This window comes from Bos mutus, chromosome 18, assembly GCF_027580195.1.
Source record: "Bos mutus isolate GX-2022 chromosome 18, NWIPB_WYAK_1.1, whole genome shotgun sequence".
NCBI classification, from domain to species: domain Eukaryota; kingdom Metazoa; phylum Chordata; class Mammalia; order Artiodactyla; family Bovidae; genus Bos; species Bos mutus.
Genome location: NC_091634.1, coordinates 32,078,371 through 32,100,299, shown reverse-complemented (window position 1 = coordinate 32,100,299; position 21,929 = coordinate 32,078,371). Strand labels below are relative to the sequence as shown.

Genomic DNA, 21,929 nt, shown 5'->3' with positions numbered 1-21,929 from the left:
TTCTGTTTTTGTGCAAATTCCATACAGCCTTGATGACTGTAGCTTTGTAATAAAGTCTGAAGTCAGGAAGGTTGATTCCTCTAGCTCCATTCTTCTTTCTCAAGACTGCTTTGTCTATTCGTCTTTTGTGTTTCCACATGAATTGTGATTTTTTTTTTGTTCTAGTTCTGTGAAAAATGCCATTAGTAATTTGACAGGGGTCATATTAAATCTGTATATTGTGTTTGGTAGTATAGTCATTTTCACCATATTTATTCTTCCTACCCAGGAACATGGAATATCTCTCCATTTGTTTATGTCATCTTTGATTTCTTTCCTTAGTGTCTTATAATTTTCTGTGTACAGTTCTTTTGTCTCCTTAGGTAAATTTATTCCTAGATATTTAAATTTTTTTGTTGTAATGGTGAATGGGATTGATTCCTTAATTTCTTTTTCTGATATTTTTTTGTTAGTATATAGAAATGCAAGTAATTTCTGTGTATTGATTTTTTATCCTGCAACTTTGATAAATTCATTGATTAGCTCTAGTCATTTTCTAGTACTATCTTTAGGGTTTTCTATGTACAGTATCATGTCATCTATAAACAATGAAATCTTTACTTCTTCTTTTCTGATCTGGAGTCTTCTATTTCTTTTTCTTCTCTGATTGCTGTCGCTAGGACTTCCAGAACTATGTTGATTAATAGTGGTGAAAGTAGACACCCTTGTCTTGTTCCTAATCTTAGGGGGGATGCTTTCAGTTTTTCACCATTGAGAATAATGTTTGCTGCAGGCTTTTCATATATGGCCTTCACTATGTTGAGGTAGCTTCCTTCTATGCCATTTTTAGAAGAGTTTTAATCATAAATGGCTGCTGAATTTTGTCAGATGTTTTTTCTGCATCTATTGAGATTGCCATATGGTTTTTATCTTTCAATTTGTTAATATGGTGTATCACTTTGATTGATTTGAGTATACTGAAGAATCCTTGCATCCCTGGAATAAATCTGTCTCAATCATGGTGTATGAGCTTTTAGATGAGTTGCTGAATTTTGTTTGATAAAATTTTGTTGAGGACTTTTGCATCTATGTTCATGAGTGATATTGGCCTGTAGTTTTTGTGTGTGTGTTTGTTGTCTTTATCTGGTTTTGGTATTAGGGTATGGTGGCCTTGTAGAATGAGTTTGGAAGTGTTCCTTCCTCTGCAATTTTTTGAAAGAGTTTTAGAAGGATAGGCATTAGCTCTTGTGTAAATATTTGGTAGAATTCTCCTGTGAAGCCATCTGGTCTTGGGCTTTTGTTTTTTGGGAGATTTTTGATCACAGCTTAATTTCATTGCTTGTAATTGGGTTGTTATAATTTCTATTTCTTCCCCGTTCCGTCTTGGAAGATTGTTTTCTAAGAATCTATCCATTTCTTTCAGGTTACCCATTTTATTGACATATAGTTGTTCATAATAGTCTCTTATAATATTATAACTTTATATTATAACTTTATAAAGGATTATAACTTTGTATTTCTGCATTGTCTGTTGTAACCTCTCCTTTTTCATTTCTAATTTTGTTGATTTAATTCTTCTCTTTTTCTCTTGATGAGTCTGGCCAAAGGTTTGTCAGCTGAAGAACTGATGCTTTTGAACTGTGATGTTGGAGAAGACTCTTGAGAGTCCCTTGGACTTCAAGGAGATCCAACCAGTCCATACTAAAGGAGATCAGCCCTGGGACTTCTTTGGAAGGAATGATGCTAAAGCTGAAACTCCAGTACTTTGGCCACCTCATGCGAAGAGTTGACTCATTGGAAAAGACTCTGATGCTGAGAGGGATTGGGGGCAGGAGGAGAAGGGAATGACAGAGGATGAGATGGCTGGATGGCATCACTGACTTGATGGACGTGAGTCTGAGTGAACTCCGGGAGTTGGTGATGGATAGGGAGGCCTGGCGTGCTGCGATTCATGGGGTCGCAAAGAGTCGGACATGAGTGAGCGACTGATCTGATCTGTTCTCAGAGAACCAGCTTTTAGTTTTATTAATCTTTACTATTGTTTCTTTCATTTCTTTTTCATTTATTTCTTCTCGGGTATTTATGATTTCTTTCCTTCTACTAATTTTGGGGTTTTTTTGTTCTTTTTCCAGTTGCTTTAGGTGTAAAGTTAGGTTGTCTATTTGATGTTTTTCTTGTTTCTTGAGGTAGGATTATATTGCTATAAATTTCATTTTAGGACTGCTTTTGCTGCACCTCATAGTTTTTGAGTTGTCATGTTTTCATTGTCATTTCTTTCTATAAATATTTGATTTTCCCTTTGATTTCTTCAGTAATCTGTTGGCTATTTAGAAATGTGTTTTTTAATCTCCATGTGTTTGTTTCTTACAGGTTTTTTTTTCTTGTAGTTGATATCTAGTCATGTAGCGTTGTGGTCAGAGAAGATGCTTGATACACTTTCAATATTCTTAAATTTACTGACGTTTGATTTGTGATCCAAGATGTGGTCTATCCTGGAGAATGTTCCATGTGCACTTTAGAAAAAGGTGGATTTTTCTGCATTTGGATGAGAATATCCTGAAGATATCAATGAGATCCATCTCATCTAATGTATCATTTAATATTTGTGCTTCCTTATTAATTTTCTGTTTTGATGATCTGTCCTTTGGTGTGAGTGGGGTTTTAAAGTCTCCTACTATTATTGTATTACTGTAAATTTATTCTTTTATGTCTGTTAGTGTTTGTTTTATGTATTGAGTTGCTCCTATGTTGGGTGCGTAAATATTTACAATTGTTACATCTTCCTCTTGGATTGATCCCTTGATCATTATGTAGTGTCCTTCCTTATTTCTTATAATCTTGTTTATTTTAAGGTCTATTTTGTCTGATATGAGGATTGCTACTGCAGCTTTCTTTTGCTTCCCATTTGCATGGAATATGTTTTTCCATCCTCTCACTTTCGGTCCATATATGTCTTTAGGTCTGAAGTGAGTTTCTTGTAGATAGCATATATATGGGTCTTGTTTTTGTATCCATTCAGCCAGTCTGTATCTTTTGTTTGGAGCATTTGATCCATTTACATTTAAAGTAATTATTGATGTATATTTTCCTATTGCCATCTTCTTATTGTTTGGGGTTGATTTTGTAGATCTTTTTTCTTCTGTTGTATTTCTTGACTATATAAGTCTGTTTAACATTTGTTGTACAGCTGGTTTGGTGGTACTGAATTTTCTTAACTTTTGCTTGTCTGAAAAGGTTTTTATTTCTCCATCAATTTTGAATGAGATCCTTGCTGGGTACAGTAATCTTGGTTGTAGATTTTTCCCTTTCAGTACTTTAAATATGTCCTTCCATTCACTTCTGGCCTGCAGAGTTTCTGCTGAAATATCAGCTGTCAATCATATGGAGTTTTCCTTGTATGTTACTTGTTGCTTCTCCCTTGCTGCTTTTAGTGTTCTTTCTTTGTGCTTAGTCTTTGTTAGTTTTATTAATATGTGTCTTGGTGTTTCTCCTTGGGTTTATCCTGTATGGAACTCTTTGCTTCTCTTGGACTTGACTATTTCCTTTACCATGTTGGGGAAATTTTCAAGTATAACCTCTTAAAAATTTTTCTCATACCCTTTCTTTTGCTCTTCTTCTTCTGGGAACCCTATAATTCAAATGTTGGTGTAATTGATATTATCCCAGAGGTCTCTGAGACTATCCTAAATTTTTTTCATTCTTTTTACTTTATTCTGCTCTTCAGAAGCTATTTCCTATTGTGAAATTTTATTCATTTTAGACATTGATTTCTGATTATAAATGGATTTAAAATTTTGAATATATGTCTGAACTGGGGGCGTTGTCTCATATTGGTCAAATGGCTGTAGTTATATATTTATACTTTCCTAGTTTTATTCTGTTGGAACTGGTGATAATAGCCTACACGTACCACATTCCTTGGAGCAGAGAACCAATCAGTTTGTGCATAATTTTGTAGACAAATTCAGAGAAGGCATAATCCAGTGGGCTAGTCTCTGCTCCACTGGCATGAGCTGTATCGCTTGAAAAACTGGGGTTAGCTTGAGTGGACCTAGAGTAGCCATGTATCTGGGTTTTGTTTTCTGTGCTTTTTTTTGCTGAATCCCTTGGAACACTTCCACTGGCCTCTTCATGTAGCTAGTTAGCACTTCTCAAATCATGGCAGTCTTGTGATAAGTAGAATTTCAGTTTTCTGCAAAAGGCAAACTCAGAAGCTGCCAAGTCTTTTTAACTTTACATATGGAACCAACATTTCTGCTTCATCCTATTGTTTAAAATAATCTCATAATTAGGCTACAGTGAAAAAAGAGGGGGTTTTAGTGGGGCATAAATATCAGAAGACATGTATCAGTGGAGTCCAACAATGTAACAGACCACCAAATCATACATCATTAATACAAAAGTGATAATACAGGAGAATTAAAATTATGTTCAAAAATATCAGTGAACACAAACAGAAAGAAATAATAAATTGCATTAGTACTAGCAGACAAATTAGATTTCAGGGAAAAAGGATATTAAATGAGACAAAAGTATCATTTTATATTGCTAAAATACTTACAATGAAAACTACATGAATATTTATTTTTTAGTGATTTGGTAACATTTTTACTGGCATTAAATTGATGCATATTTATTTAAACTTCATATGCCAAATAATAAAACAACCCTATATAAATCAAAACATGTTAACAGCTTTAGAAGAAATTGCTTAAAAATCTAAGTATGGAAAACCTATTTATTCACCTAGGACAAAGCATCACATCAATTATTCCATTAATAAAGTTGATATAATAATAATATGTGGATGATAATATATTCTTATATTTTGTACAACTTCAACAATATAACAAGAGTTATATTAAGATTTGATGCCTACTATCAAAAAATAATTCACATATTCTTTTTGGGCTGTCTCACTATATATTTGGCTTCTGCTAATATCTCACTCATTTTAGGGTAGGTAGTTTATTTCTGCTGACTACAGTCAAAGTTTTGTTATGTAATTGCAGTCTCCTGTTATGAAAAATGTTATTGTTCCTATTGCCTGGCAAATTTGCTATGAAGAAGAACATTTATTCCTAAATAATTTGAAGCAATCTGCAGTTCTCTCTTTGCCAGACTCATTGCACAATGAAATGTACAATCCAAAGGGTAATACATCAAGGCATGACCTATCCTCTGTTTTTCACTGCTCCCCATGTTAGAGCTGTGTTACAGAGAACTTTAGTCCCCAAAAGATCAGAGAGAGAGGCAGTAGTTGTGTATGTGGGGAAAACGATTGGCCCTGAATAATCATGAAGCAGAACTCTTCCAAGTGGAGGTGGACTGCCAGATTTCTCTCTCTCTCTTTTTTTTTTTTTTTTTGAGATTTCTGATAAGCAAAGCCTGTTTCTGATTACAGGCATGTATTTGGTAACCATGTAAGATGATATCTTTTCTTCCTGCCTCAACCCACTATGTTCCTCTAGGCTTCCTTATGATTAGAAATTAGAAAATCTTGCTTTTAAAAAAAATTTTTTTTTAAATTTTATTTTATTTTTAAACTTTACATAATTGTATTAGTTTTGCCAAATATCAAAATGAATCCATCACAGGTATACATGTGCTCCCCATCCTGAACCCTCCTCCCTCCTCCCTCCCCATACCATCCCTCTGGGTCGTCCCAGTGCACTAGCCCCAAGCATGTTCTGTTTTGGTTTCTGTCTCCTCCTGATTTTATAGGATCTTGGAGGGAGATGCTATCATTTATCCTTAGTTCTCTACCTGATGTATAGGATTCAGTGTGTAGGATATTGGAGGTACACTATAAATATGTATTGTGCCATCCAACAGCCCTTTCCCTATCCTATGTCTTCCATCAAAAACAAAACAAGACAGTTCTAGTCATATTACAATAGCAAAGGACATTTGAAAAGAAGTTTACTAAAAACTAAAAGCATGGAAATTGTTTTCCAAATGAAAGATGATGAGTAACCAAAGGCACAAAAAGAGTTAAAGCCTTAGAGAGCAATAGTGGTAAGTCTGAAAGTGGTAAGTGGTAAGATAATCTTTAGTCAAAAAGGTTCTAGAACTGGAAATATGTAAACATGGATATGATAAGTAGGAAGCAGGGCCATGATCATGGGCGTGTGACCTGTATGTAGTGTTTGGTTTAATACTCTGCTATTACTGTTTTGAAATACTTAATACATTTTCCACAAGAAACTTCACATTTTCTTTTTTTTTTTTTTTTTTTGTGCTCTATGAATTATATAGCTGGTACTGGCAGAAAGGTTTTATAAGATGTGGAAGTATTTATTCCACTTTCCTATGTATTTGGCTCCTCTTCAGTAGTTTGGCTACTCTTTTTGATTTTAAATCTATCATATGTTTGTGTGTGCGTGTGTGTGTGTGTGTGTACCTTTAGCAATATGTTATGATGAAATTGTTATGAATTGAGAAACTTGTAAAAAGCTTCCAAAATTACCCAAAACTCAATACCTAGGAGCTGATGTTAACATTTTTAATAAACTCATCATGTTTAATTTCTATGTACTTTTCTCTAAAATGTTAAAATAACTCTCAATATCCCCCCTACTTTGTAGTCCTTTTTCTTTGGTCTTATAATTAAATACTTTATATAAAATACTTTTATATAATGACATTATATAAAAATGACTAAATGATAATCCAACTCTATGGTTACAATATTATTTGACTTTCTCATTCACCATGTTTCATTATTCTTTTGTTCTCATTGTTCTTTTTCTACACTAGCTGTTAAGTTTGCCTTTGCAGGCATATGAGAGAATACTGAAAATGGGGCTTTCCTACATAATTAAGGAATATATTTTTCCTACATGTTGAATGTAATATTCATGAAGTAGCAAATAATCTACTTTTCACAAGATATTTGTATGATTTGATTACTTTCAAAATGACATTGATGTCTGTGTTACTCTATATGGCATTCTTAAAACAGGAATCTATAGGTTCATGTTACTTTCAAACCTACTTTAAGCAGCAGCAGCTAGGAAATTGCTTTAACAACTTTTTTTTTTTAAAGACCTGAATGTATTTTCCTCCAATACTGTCAAGAGATAGGGACTGTTTTATAAATAGAAATAATATGACAACTGTCTATTTACTGTGAAAGGCATCCTGTGTACTACAGCTTTATCACATAGCCTTTGTAAGATTTCACGTGACAGTCATTACAGAATGAAGTCACTTTTTGCTTTAAGGAATGGAAGGCCAGTCACAGTCCAACAAATTTCTTGAGAAGTGGACACCTTTGCTTTAAAGTTTGGGTCTTACACCTCATTCATCATTCTCAAGAGGTCAGATTAAAATTGTATCTATATTTTAGTATAAATGTGTGTGAGTGCTCAGTCCTGACTGTTTGTGACACTGGACTGTAGCCCACAAGGCTCCTCTGTCCAGGGAATTTCCCAACCAAGAATATTGGAGTAGGTTGTCATTTCCTTCTCCAGGGGATCTTCCCGACCCAGGGATCAAACCCATGTCTCCTGAGGTGGCAGGCAGGATTTTTACCACTGAACCACCAGGGAAGCCCCATTTTAGCATAAAGTCAGAGCTTAAATGTACAGTAGAAAATGAGAATAGTCTAATAAGAACTATTGGGGGACACTGAAGCACAAACTATTTTTCTCTGTAAATCAAGTAGATGACTTTCTGTGGTTAATTATAAGTGTGTTTTCATCATTACATTGTAACACCAATTACACATAAGTCATTTCAAAGAGCAGTGTCTCTGTGTACAATTTTCTTAAAATTTTTAAATTGAAAATCTGGAGTTCAATTAATAAAGTGTGCATTGACTTGATTTTGTAAAGAAAATTCTGCAGATAATACATTAATTAATTTCCAACATTCTCATTGTGCTAAACAATCTAAAGAAAATCAATTGGCTATGCTACATTCTTTGCATTCACCATTTTACTCAATTTTCAAACTTCCTGAGAGGTAGTTATCCTTTTTACCCCAGTTTTAGAAGTAAGGAACTCAGAATTAGAAACATAAAAGATCTTGTTCAAGTTTAAATAGTTACTAAATTGTGGAGCTGGATTTGAATGCTGCTTGTAGTCTGAAATCATAGTCCCTTCACTTAACGGATTATGATGGGATTTGCTTAAGCTTTTCCAACTTCCCCCGTGTTTTATGTAGCTATAGTACACCATCAAAACCAAGAGATTATACTGGCACAATACTTTAACTAAACTACAGAACTGACTCAGACTTCACCCGCTTCTACCCATACTCAGGGGTGTGTGTGTACATGTGTGGGGGTGTATGAAATTTTATCACATGTTTAGATTTATATAAATCCCAAGTTACCTCCACTTAATGTTTCACTTCTGGGGAAAGTTAGAGTTAGTACCTAGGAGCTAATTCAACCATATGCAATGCAAGCATGCACATAAATAAGAGACAAGCTGTGCAAGGCTGGACTCAGCCTGAACAGGCTGATCAAGCTTGATCTCATGCATCCACAAAGAGGACGATCTGCAGAGATGAGGTGAACAATGTCCTTTAAGAAGGTATGAGTGGTGTCAAGGGAATGGCAATTAGGCAACAAATCTAAGGGGACAGAATAAAGATTCAAAACTGGGCACAAATCCAAGGGGCAGCAATTTGCAGAGTGTGGTTGATGGTAGTGCAACCACATTAGTCTTTGAGTTGCAAGCTACTGTCAAAACGGAGGTGAATTTTTTTAATAATAGCTTTTCTTTCTAGTTAACTGCCCATAATATATGTGAATGGGTAGGACTAGCTCAAGGGAGTGGAATTGTGATGGGCAATTTTGATTTCAAATATACTATACATTTGATAGAAGATTTTTCCCAAAGCCTGGTACAAGTAAAATGGTATCATTCCTTTGTTACAGAGTTCAATCTCCTATGTATTCACACCAAGCTGCTTGGTGATGGCACTGATGCCTGTTTCTGCCAAGGTGCTACTGGCCCTAATTCTATCTTCTACTGAAGGTCAGAAGGGGTGAGCTGCAAATTAATGGGTTGGCAATGATTAAAGAACCCATCTACCAAAGGAGGAGACGTAAGAGATGGCGGGTTGATTCCCTGCGTTGGGAAGATCTCCTGGAGGAGGGCATGGCAATCCACTCTAATATTCTTGCCTTGAGAATCCCATGGACAAAAGAGCCTGGTACGCTAGTCCACAGGGTCGCAGAATCAGACATGGCTGAACCCACTTAGCATGCAATGATCATAAATTCTCTCAGCAATGAAAATATTGAGTCTTAGTCCTTATAGGGCTGAGCACTTGTTGGGATTATCAGGCTACTTTAGATGAAAGAACAAAAACCCCACAAATCTGCCAAATATTCTTTTCATGCTATGCACATCTGAAATACTTATCTTGCACCATCTCCCTTTTTATACCTGAGTTATTCAATTAAAAAATATAAAGATGTCTAATCCTCCATCATAATTCATAATCTTAAAATTGAATTTTCTCTAGGACAGGCATCTTGTGCTAATCATTTTCTTTATTTTTGATTATATGGGGCATGCTGAATTGACACACAGTTGATGTTCAATAAATTTAGGCTAAACTGAACAAGAGCAATATTTACTGAATGCTCAATAAGGGTCAAAACTATGCTAAATACTTCAGTATTTATTCCTTATCCACAGGGGTTAAGGGGGCATTATACAGAGAAACTAAGTCCAATGCAATAAATCGACAGGGTAAGACCACATAGCTAGTTAGAGAACTAGAATTTTGTCTGAAATTTTCATCACATTTATCTTTTTCCCCAGTCACTGAAGTGCCATTTTGTGACCTACTTGAATTCATTGTTTTTATATAATTAAACCTACAATATAGAGAAAAGACTTATCTTTAAAAAAAAAAATAAAATGGACTGTAAGTAACTTTTTTAAGGTTAGAAGCTATTTTAATTGAAAATTCCTTAGTATGTGAATACCTAAAATAATTTGTAATTTAAGAACAATCAAGGGATAATCCACCAAAAGCCATTTTAGGAAATAATAGCAAGTATCTAATTCTAGGTCATTGAGAATAACAGAATAGAGTTGCTGTTTGTCTGAAAGATGTACAGAACTACTTCAAAGAAAGAAGCTCCTTACCTCTTTAATAGTGAAGAGGGACTAGTCAGGGGATCCTTGCAAAGACATCCTTTTACCATTACAGACTGGTTTGGCTTATCTGTATTCCTCATTCCTCCTTCCCCCATTCCCCTCAAAAAAATATTCCTGTTGTCCAGCTTACTGTAGTGTGGTTTTATTATCTCAACTTGGAAAACTGACAGAAAAAAAATGGATAAATTATAGAGTTGAATTTCAATATAAAAATAAGTAAAGCTGCAAATGGTGATGAGGGAGCAGGGAAATCAAATTTAAAGTCAGATCACAGATTATTATAACCATTTCAGACATTTTGTCTAGAAGCCTAGAGTTTTATCTCTAGGTCTTCAGGCTTGTTTTGCTATCAATATATCTAAAAGAAAAAAATATAAATTCTCAACTATTCAAATCAGAATTTTGAAAGTTAAGTAGTAATTGAAAAACATGTCTTTTGTCATGCTAACAGAAAAAAGTCAGAATATAAAATTAATTGCATCTATTCAAGGAGTGTGCCAGTGTTCAAATCATGTTTATGTATTGACAGGGCCTGAGAGATGCAAACAGGTAGAACACATATTTCTTAAAGTTACGGCATTGTTATTGGGAATTTTTTTCATTATTCATCAATGTTATGATTGGGGCTATATAATAACTATGACGGATCTTGGCAGGACTAAAAATTTGCTGTTGTACCCAATGTTCTCCCTGTGAGACAATTTAACCAACTTCCTTGGATTTAAACCATATACTTAGTGAATAAATATGTTTTATTTTCTTTAAAATGATTCATAGTTCGTTTCAATGGATGTATATTGTGTGTTAGTCACTCAGTCCTGTCTGACACTTTCTGACCCCATGGATTGTAGCCCACCAAGCTCCTCTGTCCATGGGATTTCTCAGGTAAGAATGCTGCAGTGGGTTTCCATTTCCTTCTCCAGGGGATCTTCCCCACCCAGGTCTCCTGCCTTGCAGACAGATCCTTTACTGTCTGAGCCACCAAGGAAGCCCTTTTAATGTATAGCATAAAATAAAACAGACGATTGGTGAATTCTTAGGATTAGACAGACACAGTTGCTTCCTTGGAGCCATAGTCAGATGTCCATCATTGCTTTTTCCTCCTTATGCTTCACTTGTTCCTACTGCAATGTTTTAGCAGTTGTGCTGATTTGAGTTTTATGATAAAACCAGAAACCACATTTAAAATGGTCTATTTTGCTACAGTCTTAAAGAAAAAAAGCTAACTATTGATTTAGCTGACTTGTGCTTTGTGGCTATCATTCCGATACTTCCATATAGAAGACTGAAACATTTTTGTGCACTTAAAATTACACTTAAAAGGTGATATCAGTTCATTATTTAATTCAGCAATATGTGACCTGTGAATTTCCTGATGTTCAAGAGGATTTTAGAAAAGGCAGAGGAACCAGAGATCAAATTGCCAACATCCACTGGATCATCAAAAAAGCAAAAGAGTTCCAAGAAAACATCTATTTCTGCTTTATTGATTATGCCAAAGCTTTTGACTGTGTGGATCACAATAAACTGTGGGAAATTCTGAAAGTGATGGGAATACCAGACCACCTGACCTGCCTCTTGAGAAATACGTATGCAGGTCAGGAAGCAACAGTTAGAACTGGACATGGAACAACAGACTGATTCCTAATAGGAAAAGGAGTACGTCAAGGCTGTATATTGTCACCCTGCTTAATTAACTTCTATGCAGAGTACATCATGAGAAACGCTGGACTGGAAGAAACACAAGCTGGAATCAAGATTGCCAGGAGAAATATCAATAACCTCAGATATGCAGATGACACCACCCTTATGGCAGAAAGTGAAGAGGAACTAAAAAGCCTCTTGATGAAAGTGAAAGAGGAGAGTGAAAAAGTTGGCTGAAAGCTCAACATTCAGAAAACGAAGATCATGGCATCTGGTCCCGTCACTTCATGGGAAATAGATGGGGAAACAGTGGAAACAGTGTCAGACTTTATTTTGGGGGGCTCCAAAATCACTGCAGATGGTGACTGCAGCCATGAAAGTAAAAGACGCTTACTCCTTGGAAGGAAAGTTATGACCAACCTAGATAACAGATTCAAAAGCAGAGACATTCCTTTGCCAACAAAGGTCCGTCTAGTCAAGGCTATGGTTTTTCCAGTGGTCATGTGTGGATGTGAGAGTTGGTCTGTGAAGAAGGCTGAGCACTTAAGAATTGATGCTTTTGAAGTGTGGTGTTGGAGAAGACTCTTGAGAGTCCCTCGGACTGCAAGGAGATCCAACCAGTCCATTCTCAAAGAGATCAGCCCTGGGATTTCTTTGGAAGGAATGATGCTAAAGCTGAAACTCCAGTACTTTGGCCACCTCATGTGAAGAGTTGACTCACTGGAAAAGACTCTGATGCTGGGAGGGATTGGGGGCAGGAGGAGAAGGGGACAACAAAGGATGAGATGGCTGGATGGCATCACTGACTCGATGGACGTGAGTCTGGGTGAACTCCGGGAGTTGGTGATGCACAGGGAGGCCTGGCGTGCTGTGATTCATGGGGTCGCAAAGAGTCGGACACAACTGAATGACTGAACTGAACTGAGCATAGTAGTTTTTTCCTACAAAGTATGCAAGAACTAGGCTGTAGAATTCTTAATTATTTTCAATTTTAATGTTACAAAGTAGATGAAAAGTAAAACAATGGACTGGAAGTAGGACAATAATCCTGGATTCCAGATGGGAACACATGAAAGTGAAATTCAGGTGACATTTATAAAATGCTCCTGGTAGGCACTGTATCTCATAAAAGCCACAAAAAAGTTTTGGGGATGAATATTTTCTATTTTTGTATAAATATGGAGCCTGTGGATAAGGAATTTTGAGCATTTTTCCCAAGAATGGGAATAAAACCTTGACTCAGATTTTCCAAGGCAAGTATTCTTATTATTATAACATATTTTGACCTATTTTAAAGGAAGTGGGGCCTTAATAAAATTGTCTGGAAAATTCTAACACAGTGTTTCTACTTCAAATACCCAAGTATATGAGATGCTTTTTTAAACAATAAAATTACCTCATTTGGGGTGCTTCTCAAGTGGCTCTAGTGGTAAAGAATCCACCTGCTAATGCAGGAGATGTAGAAGACATGGGTTCAATCTCTGGGTTGGGGAGATCCCCTGGAATAGGAAGTGGCAACCCACTCCAGTATTCTTGCCTGGAAAATTCCATGGACAGAGGAGCCTGGTAAGGCTCAGTCCATGGGACTGCAAATAGTCAGATATGACTGGGCAACTGAACACACTCCATTATAATGATAGTTTATACCCTCTTTTTAAAAATCAGACTCTAAGAAACAACTCTTCTTGAGCAAGGGAGAGTGAGGAAGGAAGGAAAGGAAGGAGAAGAGGGAGGAAGGGAAGGAAAGAAGGAAAAAAAGAATTCTCCCTTTAGCACATCTTAGTAAAGAATTTTTATAATGCAAAAAAAATGGTCAATTTGGCAGATTTCACAGATTATAAAGAAAAAAATACAATTATTGAGAACATGTGTGAGGGAAAATATAAGAATTCTTTGACACTGCACCAAAAAATTAATATAAACATAAACAAGATAAAACAGAGACTCATACATATCAGAAACTATTAATAATCTCAAACCATTAATAAAATCCTAAAACAATATAAACAATCTTGATGTAACACACATAGGATATGAAAGTTTGTGAATGAGATAAAATAATCTATACAACACAAGGGAAATTCAGGAAAAACTATAGCCAGTGTTTTGGGGGCCATTATATTCAATTCTAGGTATACCAGGACCACATCATATTTTACCATCATTTAGCATGGTTAGATTGAGATTTCTGCCTGATTTTATGGGGACTAAAAAAGTTGGCTTAAAGCTCAACATTCAGAAAACGAAGATCGTGGCATCTGGTCCTATCACTTCATGGGAAATAGATGGGGAAACAGTGGAAACAGTGTCAGACTTTATTTTTGGGGGCTCCAAAATCACTGCAGATGGTGATTGCAGCCATGAAATTAAAAGACGCTTACTCCTTGGAAGGAAAGTTATGACCAACCTAGATAGCATATTCAAAAGCAGAGACATTCCTTTGCCAAGAAAGGTCCATCTAGTCAAGGCTACGGTTTTTCCAGTAGTCATGTATGGATGTGAGAGTTGGACTGTGAAGAAAGCTGAGCACTGAAGAATTGATGGTTTTGAACTGCGGTGCTGAAGAAGACTCTTGAGAGTCCCTTGGACTGCAAGGAGATCCAACCAGTCCATACTAAAGGAGATCAGTCCTGGGTGTTCTTTGGAAGGAATGATGCTAAAGCTGAAACTCCAGTACTTTGGCCACCTCATGTGAAGAGTTGACTAACTGGACAAGACTCTGATGCTGGGAGGGATTGGGGGCAGGAGGAGAAGGTGACGACAGAGGATGAGATGGCTGGATGGCATCACTGACTCAATGGACGTGAGTTTGAGTGAACTCCGGGAGTTGGTGATGGACAGGGAGACCTGGCGTGCTGCAATTCATGAGGTTGCAAAGAGTCGGACACGACTGAGTGACTGAAGTGAACTGAACTGAACTGAATGTAATTTTGCAGTCCCCATTACAGTGATTACATATATATATATATATATATATATATATATATATATATATATATTAGTCTGGTTGTGCTGGGTCTTAGTTGCAGCATGTGAGATCTAGTTCTCTTATCAGGGAATGAAATTAGAACACTTTCTAACACCATACACAAAAATAAACTCAAAATGGATCAAAGATCTAAATGTAAGACCAGAAACTATAAAACTCCTAGAGGAGAAAATAGGCAAAACACTCTCTGACATAAATCACAGGAGGATCCTCTATGACCCACCTCCCAGAATATTGGAAATAAAAGCAAAAATAAACAAATGGGACCTAATTAAACTTAAAAGCTTCTGCACAACAAAGGAAACTTTTAGCAAGGTGAAAAGACAGCCTTCGGAATGGGAGAAAATAATAGTAAATGAAGCAACTGACAAACAACTTATCTCAAAAATATACAAGCAACTCCTGCAGCTCAATTCCAGAAAAATAAACGACCCAATCAAAAAATGGGCCAAAGAACTAAACAGACATTTCTCCAAAGAAGACATACAGATGGCTAACAAACACATGAAAAGATGCTCTGCATCACTCATTATCAGAGAAATGCAAATCAAAACCACAATGAGGTACCATTTCACACCAGTCAGAATGGCTGCTACACAAAAGTCTACAAGCAGTCAGTGCTGGAGAGGGTGTGGAGAAAAGGGAACCCTCTTACACTGTTGGTGGAAATGCAAACTAGTACAGCCACTATGGAGAACAGTGTGGAGATTCCTTTAAAAACTGGAAATAGAACTGCCTTATGATACAGAGTGAGGTAAGCCAGAAAGAAAAACACCAATACAGTATACTAACACATATATATGGAATTTAGAAAGATGGTAACAATAACCCTGTATATGATACAGTAAAAGAGACACAGATGTATAGTACACTCTTTTGGACTCCGTGGGAGAGGGAGAGGGTGGGATGATTTGGGAGAATGGCATTGAAACATGTATAATATCATATATGAAACAAATCGCCAGTCCAGGTTCGATGCAGGATACAGGATGCCTGGGGCTGGTGCACTGGGATGACCCAGAGGGATGGTATGGGAGGAAGGTGGGAGGGGGGTTCAGGATGGAGAGCACGTGTACAACCGTGGCGGATTCATGTTGATGTATGGCAAAACCAATACAATATTGTAAAGTAATTAGCCTCCAATTAAAATAATAAATTTATATTAAAAAAATAAAATGAGCTAGAAAAAATAGGAAGTCACAAGACTGTATTCTTAATAATAATGAATGTTCAACATGCAAATAAACAAAAACACATACAATTTAGTCCACTAACCTCATCTCCTAGAGTCTCAGTAAATATTGACTCAAAAGTAACAACATGAATTACAAAGCAAAGAATTAAAATCAAGTTTCAACAGGGTCATTTTGAGGCATCACTAGTCATTCATTATTTTTAAAATTATCAATTGGTATATTTCTTAATATATTCTGAGGAAGCCTATTGTTTGCACCGTTTAAAGTCCAAGACAAATTTTCTATACTATACAATTTCATTACCTTATCACATGTCATGGAAGCTTGAAGCATCAGGGAGAAACTTGGATAGAGTTGGATGTGAGCATTAATCTGACTTAGAACTAGCTGAACTAGGATGTGTTTGTCCTCACCAGCACTGGCTAGGGAACCATGTCTGCTCTCCACAGCCAGAGTTCTGAGTGCAATACTTGCTAATAAATTGTGAAATGAACATTGGAAACCTGAAATGTAAGTAAGAGGAATTATCAAAACACATAATAGATATGAAACCCCATGCGGAATGAGACATTGTGTTAAGAATTGGGGGGAGTTTGGTCTAGAATTGAAAAGATGGGAGAATAACACTTCCCCACAGAAGTGCTTTCATGAAAAAGAAAAACAATCCAGGCTGAGATGGACTTTCTATGAGTCATGAGTTCAATAACATCACCAGATACATTAAAAGAAAAAGAGTGATTGCTGTATAAAGGAAAATCACGAGCAACCTTGCTTCAAGGATGGGGATAATAGACTATGAAATTCTTTTTCTTTTTTTTTTTTGAAGCAAGGAATACAACTGTATTTGGAAAGCTAGGCTCCCTAGAAGATGGCAGGCTAGTGCCCCAGCGTACCATCTTATCTGGGTCTGAGTGCCAGTTTCTTTTATAGACAGAGAAGAGTAGGAGGTGAGGAAAGTGAAAGTGAAAGTGCCATCGCTCAGTCGTGTCCGACTCTTTGCAACCCCGTGGACTGTAGCCCATCAGGCTCCTCTGTCCATGGGATTTTTCAGGCAAGGGTACTGGAGTGGGCTGCCATTTCCTTCTCCAAGACTATGAAATTCTTAACCCTTGACAAGCTTCTCTTATTCTGAAAAACTCAATGTCACACGCATAGGAAACAATCTCAGTATTATTTTATCCTCATTTTTCCTACTATCCTACCCACAGTTGTGTTTATAATGTATAAAAATTTTCTCTTCCTTTCTTCACATTATTAATTGTATTTCCTGTGTCAATCAGTACTTAATAAACATTATTCAAAGCATTGTATAATATTCCAAATATTTCCTACTATCCCATAATTTACTTAACCAGTTTTGTATTTTGTGATTTTTTCACTATTATAAGTAACATGGTAAAAATAATCAGGCAATAAAAATTTTACTCTGTTTTGGATAGTCCCTTATGTTAGTTTCCCAGAAATTGAGCTATTGACTTCAGTTACATAAATAGTTTACAAAACTTTTAATCTGTGAAACCTAACTTTCAAATGAATAATAAGTCTTTTAGACTATTTCAAGTATTTCTAAATAAATTGTAATGCAAACTTTTTGAGGACTGTAATTAATATTTTAGTCTATGCATGATATATTTAGCTGAGTTAATATTAAAAAACACAGAACAAAAATTTTTAGAATGATATGTGGTGTTAATAATCATTATCACTCACATTTAGAGAGGGCTTATTGAATGGCTGTTTCTTATTCTTGTTTATCTTGCTCCATTTTCAGAACAATCCTAAGAGAGGTCTTTATTTTGCGGATGAAGAAACTTTAGACCCTTGTACACAGATAGCAGGTAGTAAATGACAGTATCTATGCTGCTAGATTCCAAAGCTGACAAGTTTTTTAAATGAACTATTTTGTTTATTTATGGATTCCAATACATGTTTTTAGTTGGATTCTTTGTTTTAGGGGGTGTTTGTTCCCTATGAATTGGACTGTGCCCAGTGGTATCCTGAGAAACTGGTTCTCCAAGAACAGCGACAATAAAAAGCACTGTTTGCCCTTTTTAGATACTTTGATGATGGCCGATTTCCATCTACATGATGTCACCAAACGTGGAGAGATGTAAATATTCAGCTCTCATAAGCTGGCATAGTCAGTGCTGGCACACTGCTGACTGTGCAAGTCAGCAGTTCAACTGGTGGGGTCCCCAACCTCTGGGATCTAATGAGGTGGAGCTGATGTAATAATAATAGGAACAAAGAGCGCAATGAATACAATGCACTTGAATCGTCCTGAAACCAGGCCCTCTCCCCCAGGTTTGCGGAAAAATTGTCTTCCAAAAAATCAGTCCCTGATGCCACAAAGACTGGAGACCACTGAAATGAAACAGGAACTAGATCCTGTGAATATTCTTCCTTCACCAGTCTGCTCTATTAGGCTTTGTGGAAAGAGGGCACTGCAGAGATATTGGAAGACAAGAGGATATTGGAAGATACCGCTGGAGAGATATTGGAAGACCAGAGCACTCTGTTTCCAAAATACTTTCTTTCAGCAAAGAAGTAAATAGTTTAGGGGGAAAAAAGGGGGGGTTGGTAAACAGCCACGATAGAGTTTCTCAGCCACTTGGTGAGTGCTTCCTACAAAGCAGTTCTGGCCCAGCCCCTTTCGGGGCATTTCACTGTCTGAGTGGTTCTGTGGCAGCCACACACTCTCCAGTGTGAATTGCCCTGGCAGTAAAATACGCTGTGGATCTGTGACAACCTTGGATGGTGGGAGGTGGGAAGCAGTTATCTTCTAAATTCTTAGTTCTTTCTTGTTCACTTTCTTTCACATATTTGTGAGCCTAGACATGCTTGCTGCCTTCTGCATCTGTAATTTCTGGACTTCTTAGACCCTTCTTTAACCTCTTTTAGTAGTTAACCATCTTTTCAATCCATCACACTATTTGAATTACTGGTGTGGTTTCTATCTCCTTTCAGGACACTGACTGATACATGGGCTTACTGAAAGAAGCAAATGAAAAGTAGGATGCAAGTCTCTTTGACCAAAATTTTTCCAGCAACATATCCAAGGTCAAAATGAAACTATTCTTAGTATTCTTCATCATCATCCAAGGGATGAACAGTTTAATCTGAAATTTAAATAAGTAATAATTATAATAACAGTGTTAGTAACTTATAGTAAGTGTCTATTATACATGAGGCATATGCCAAAATCTGCTATGAGATGAAGCATTCTCTAAGTTCTCCTTTGAGGAGGATAGTCATTTGAAAGGTAAAGAAAGGCCAGTGGACATGCAGCCATAAAAAAGTAAAGTCAGAACTCAAGCTCTAAGGCATTTTCTCTTCATAACTGTATTCTACCTTTAAAAAAAAATTGTCTTTCACTGTAACTGTTAAGATATTAATTTTGAATAAGTATCTGCCAGAAAAAGAAGAAAATAAACCAATGAATTTCATTCCATTATGATGTACTCCAAAATTATTTTATTTTTTTTTTTTTTTAGAAGTTAAGGAATCCTCTGGAATTTTTTTTTAAGTAGTTTCTCAGTCACTTGTTCCACTTGAAGAAATAACTTGAAAATTAGAAAACCTGCCTCATTTGGTGAATACTTGAAATTTTCCCAGCTAATGCTGAGAATAAAAGAGCTTCCAAATTCATTAATTACCCTTAATATTCAATTCTCAAGTATAATGAATTCCATTTTCACACATATCTGAGAAAATTACATTGGAAAGTTAACATATTGCCTTTTGCTGGGTTTCAGTGAATACCTCAATGCGAAAGCAGATCAGTCCGAACTCGAAACTCCTTGGCAGACTTACATTTATTCTCTCAGCCCCCAGATTAGATGTCAGTCATGCTGAGCCTCACCACCCCACCACTCTATACGACAACTTAAAGTCATGATTCTAGCGGCACAATATACTTACAGCAGGATCCTGTTTTGGACCATGGCAGTACCAGCAGTGCTTACAAAATATATCATCTACCTCACCACATGCCCAAATTCCTCCTTGCACTTAAGCATGGACATGGAACTACTTATGGCAACTGTGTTGTCGATAGAAGTGATGAGTATTATTTTCAGGATTAGGTATTGAAAAGCCATCAGTCTTTTTTCCATGCTGTGGGATCTGAGAATGTATTGGTGGTACGGCTATGGCAGGGTTTTGCATCCTTGCTACTATGGTCATTTTGAACCAGACAATCCTGAATGTGAAAGTGTTAGTCACTAAGCTGTGTTCAACGCATTGTGACCCCGTGGACTGTAGCCCGCCAGGTTCCTCTGTCCATGGGACTTCCCAGGCAAGAATAGTGGAATGGGCAGCCATTTCCTTTCCAGGGAATCTCCCAACCCAGGGATCGAACTCACATCTCCTGTGTCTCCTGCATTGCAGGCAGAATCTTTACCGTCTGAGCCACCAGGGTGTGGGGGGCAGGATACATCTTTTGAATTGTAGAATGTTTTATGGTATCTGTCATCAGTAGCTTCCAGCATCATTCTATCCAGTTATGACAATAAGTGATATATTATGGCACTGAAAAATACCTTCTTGGGAGATACTCACTCCAAGCGAGAGCCACTGAACTTCAAGATGGTAGAGCTGCCGCCAGCCCAGTTCTCTGAGAAACTAAATGAAGCTGAGCACCTCACTTCTGTATGCTGTGAAACATATGTGAAATAAAATACACACACACAAATATATATATATATATTTTCAAATATATTTTCAAAAGAAAAAAAATCATAAAAGTCAACTTTTATGATAAGCCAGTGATATTTAGAAATTGTTATAGCTGTAGAGCTGATCCTGGTTCGTGTATACTCTACCTGTGCTTTTCTTAGCAAACATATGTATGTCTATGTTATCAGTTATTTGGAAGATTGGCACTTTATTTTATGTTTTCCAATGTCTTCTCTAATATCCTAGAACTTTATCCATCTGTCATATTGTCATCACCCATTAGTGATAATAAAAGGCACTACACACCTTATGTATTTTCCCCACCCGATTGTAAGCAAATTTGGAAAAGTAAGACTCGTTTTTTGTTGTCTCCTTTTGTCTTATCTAGCAAAGATTCCCCTAGATCTTGGGGCAGAGGAGCCTGAATGGGCTACAGTCCAACGGGTTGCAAAGAGTTGGACACGATTAAAGCGACTGAGCATGCATGCATGCATGCCCCTAGATTTTATTTCATAAGTATCTCAAACACCTACTCTGTTCTCTGCATGTCCCATAATCAATCTATTTTAAGCTCATCAAATCTGGCCTGTATCTGTGCCATGACACTATACCTCCCAGAATTAATTCCAGTATCTTATATGATCTGTTTTCCAAAGAGAAGATATAATATTTTTTTTCATTTATTTTATTTTTTAACTTTACAATATTGTATTGGTTTTGCCATATATCAACATGATCCGCCACAGGTATACACGTGTTCCCCATCCTGAACCCTCCTCCCTCCTCCCTCCCCGTACCATCCCTCTGGGTCGTCCCAGTGCACCAGCCCCAAGCATCCAGTATCATGCATCGAACTAATCTCAAAAATATACAAGCAACTCCTACAGCTCAATTCCAGAAAAAGATATAATCTTTTAAAAATGCTTGTGTATTTGGTTGTGCCATGTCTTAGTTGCTGCACATGGAATCTTAGATCTTCGGAATGCAGGATCTTTTAGTTTCTGCATGTAGGATCTAGTTCCCTGACCAGGGATTGAACCTGGGTCCCCTACATTGGGAGTGTAGAATCTTAGCCCCTAGACCACCAGGGAAGTTCTGATAGAATCTTTTTTTTTTTTTTTAATGCAGTTATGTCCACACCATTACTGTGAATATAACCCTTTAAAGATTTTTCATTTTTCTCAGGCTAAAGACCAAACTATTTAACATGGTCTATTGTCTACACAGTGCTTACCTCTGTGGTTTAATTTCTCATCTTTTTCCCTCTACATCTCTGATGTTTCTATATCTCAAAACTTGCCGTGTATTTTTGTCACT

General features: G+C 36.6%; 1 non-coding gene across 1 annotated transcript; it reads right to left on the bottom strand.

Moving 5' to 3' along the window:
• Positions 1-21,630: 21,630 nt before the first annotated feature.
• On the bottom strand, positions 21,631-21,703 carry TRNAG-CCC (transfer RNA glycine (anticodon CCC)). Its single transcript has one exon. It is a non-coding gene; the product is annotated as a tRNA-Gly (tRNA).
• Between the last annotated feature and the right edge of the window lie 226 nt (positions 21,704-21,929).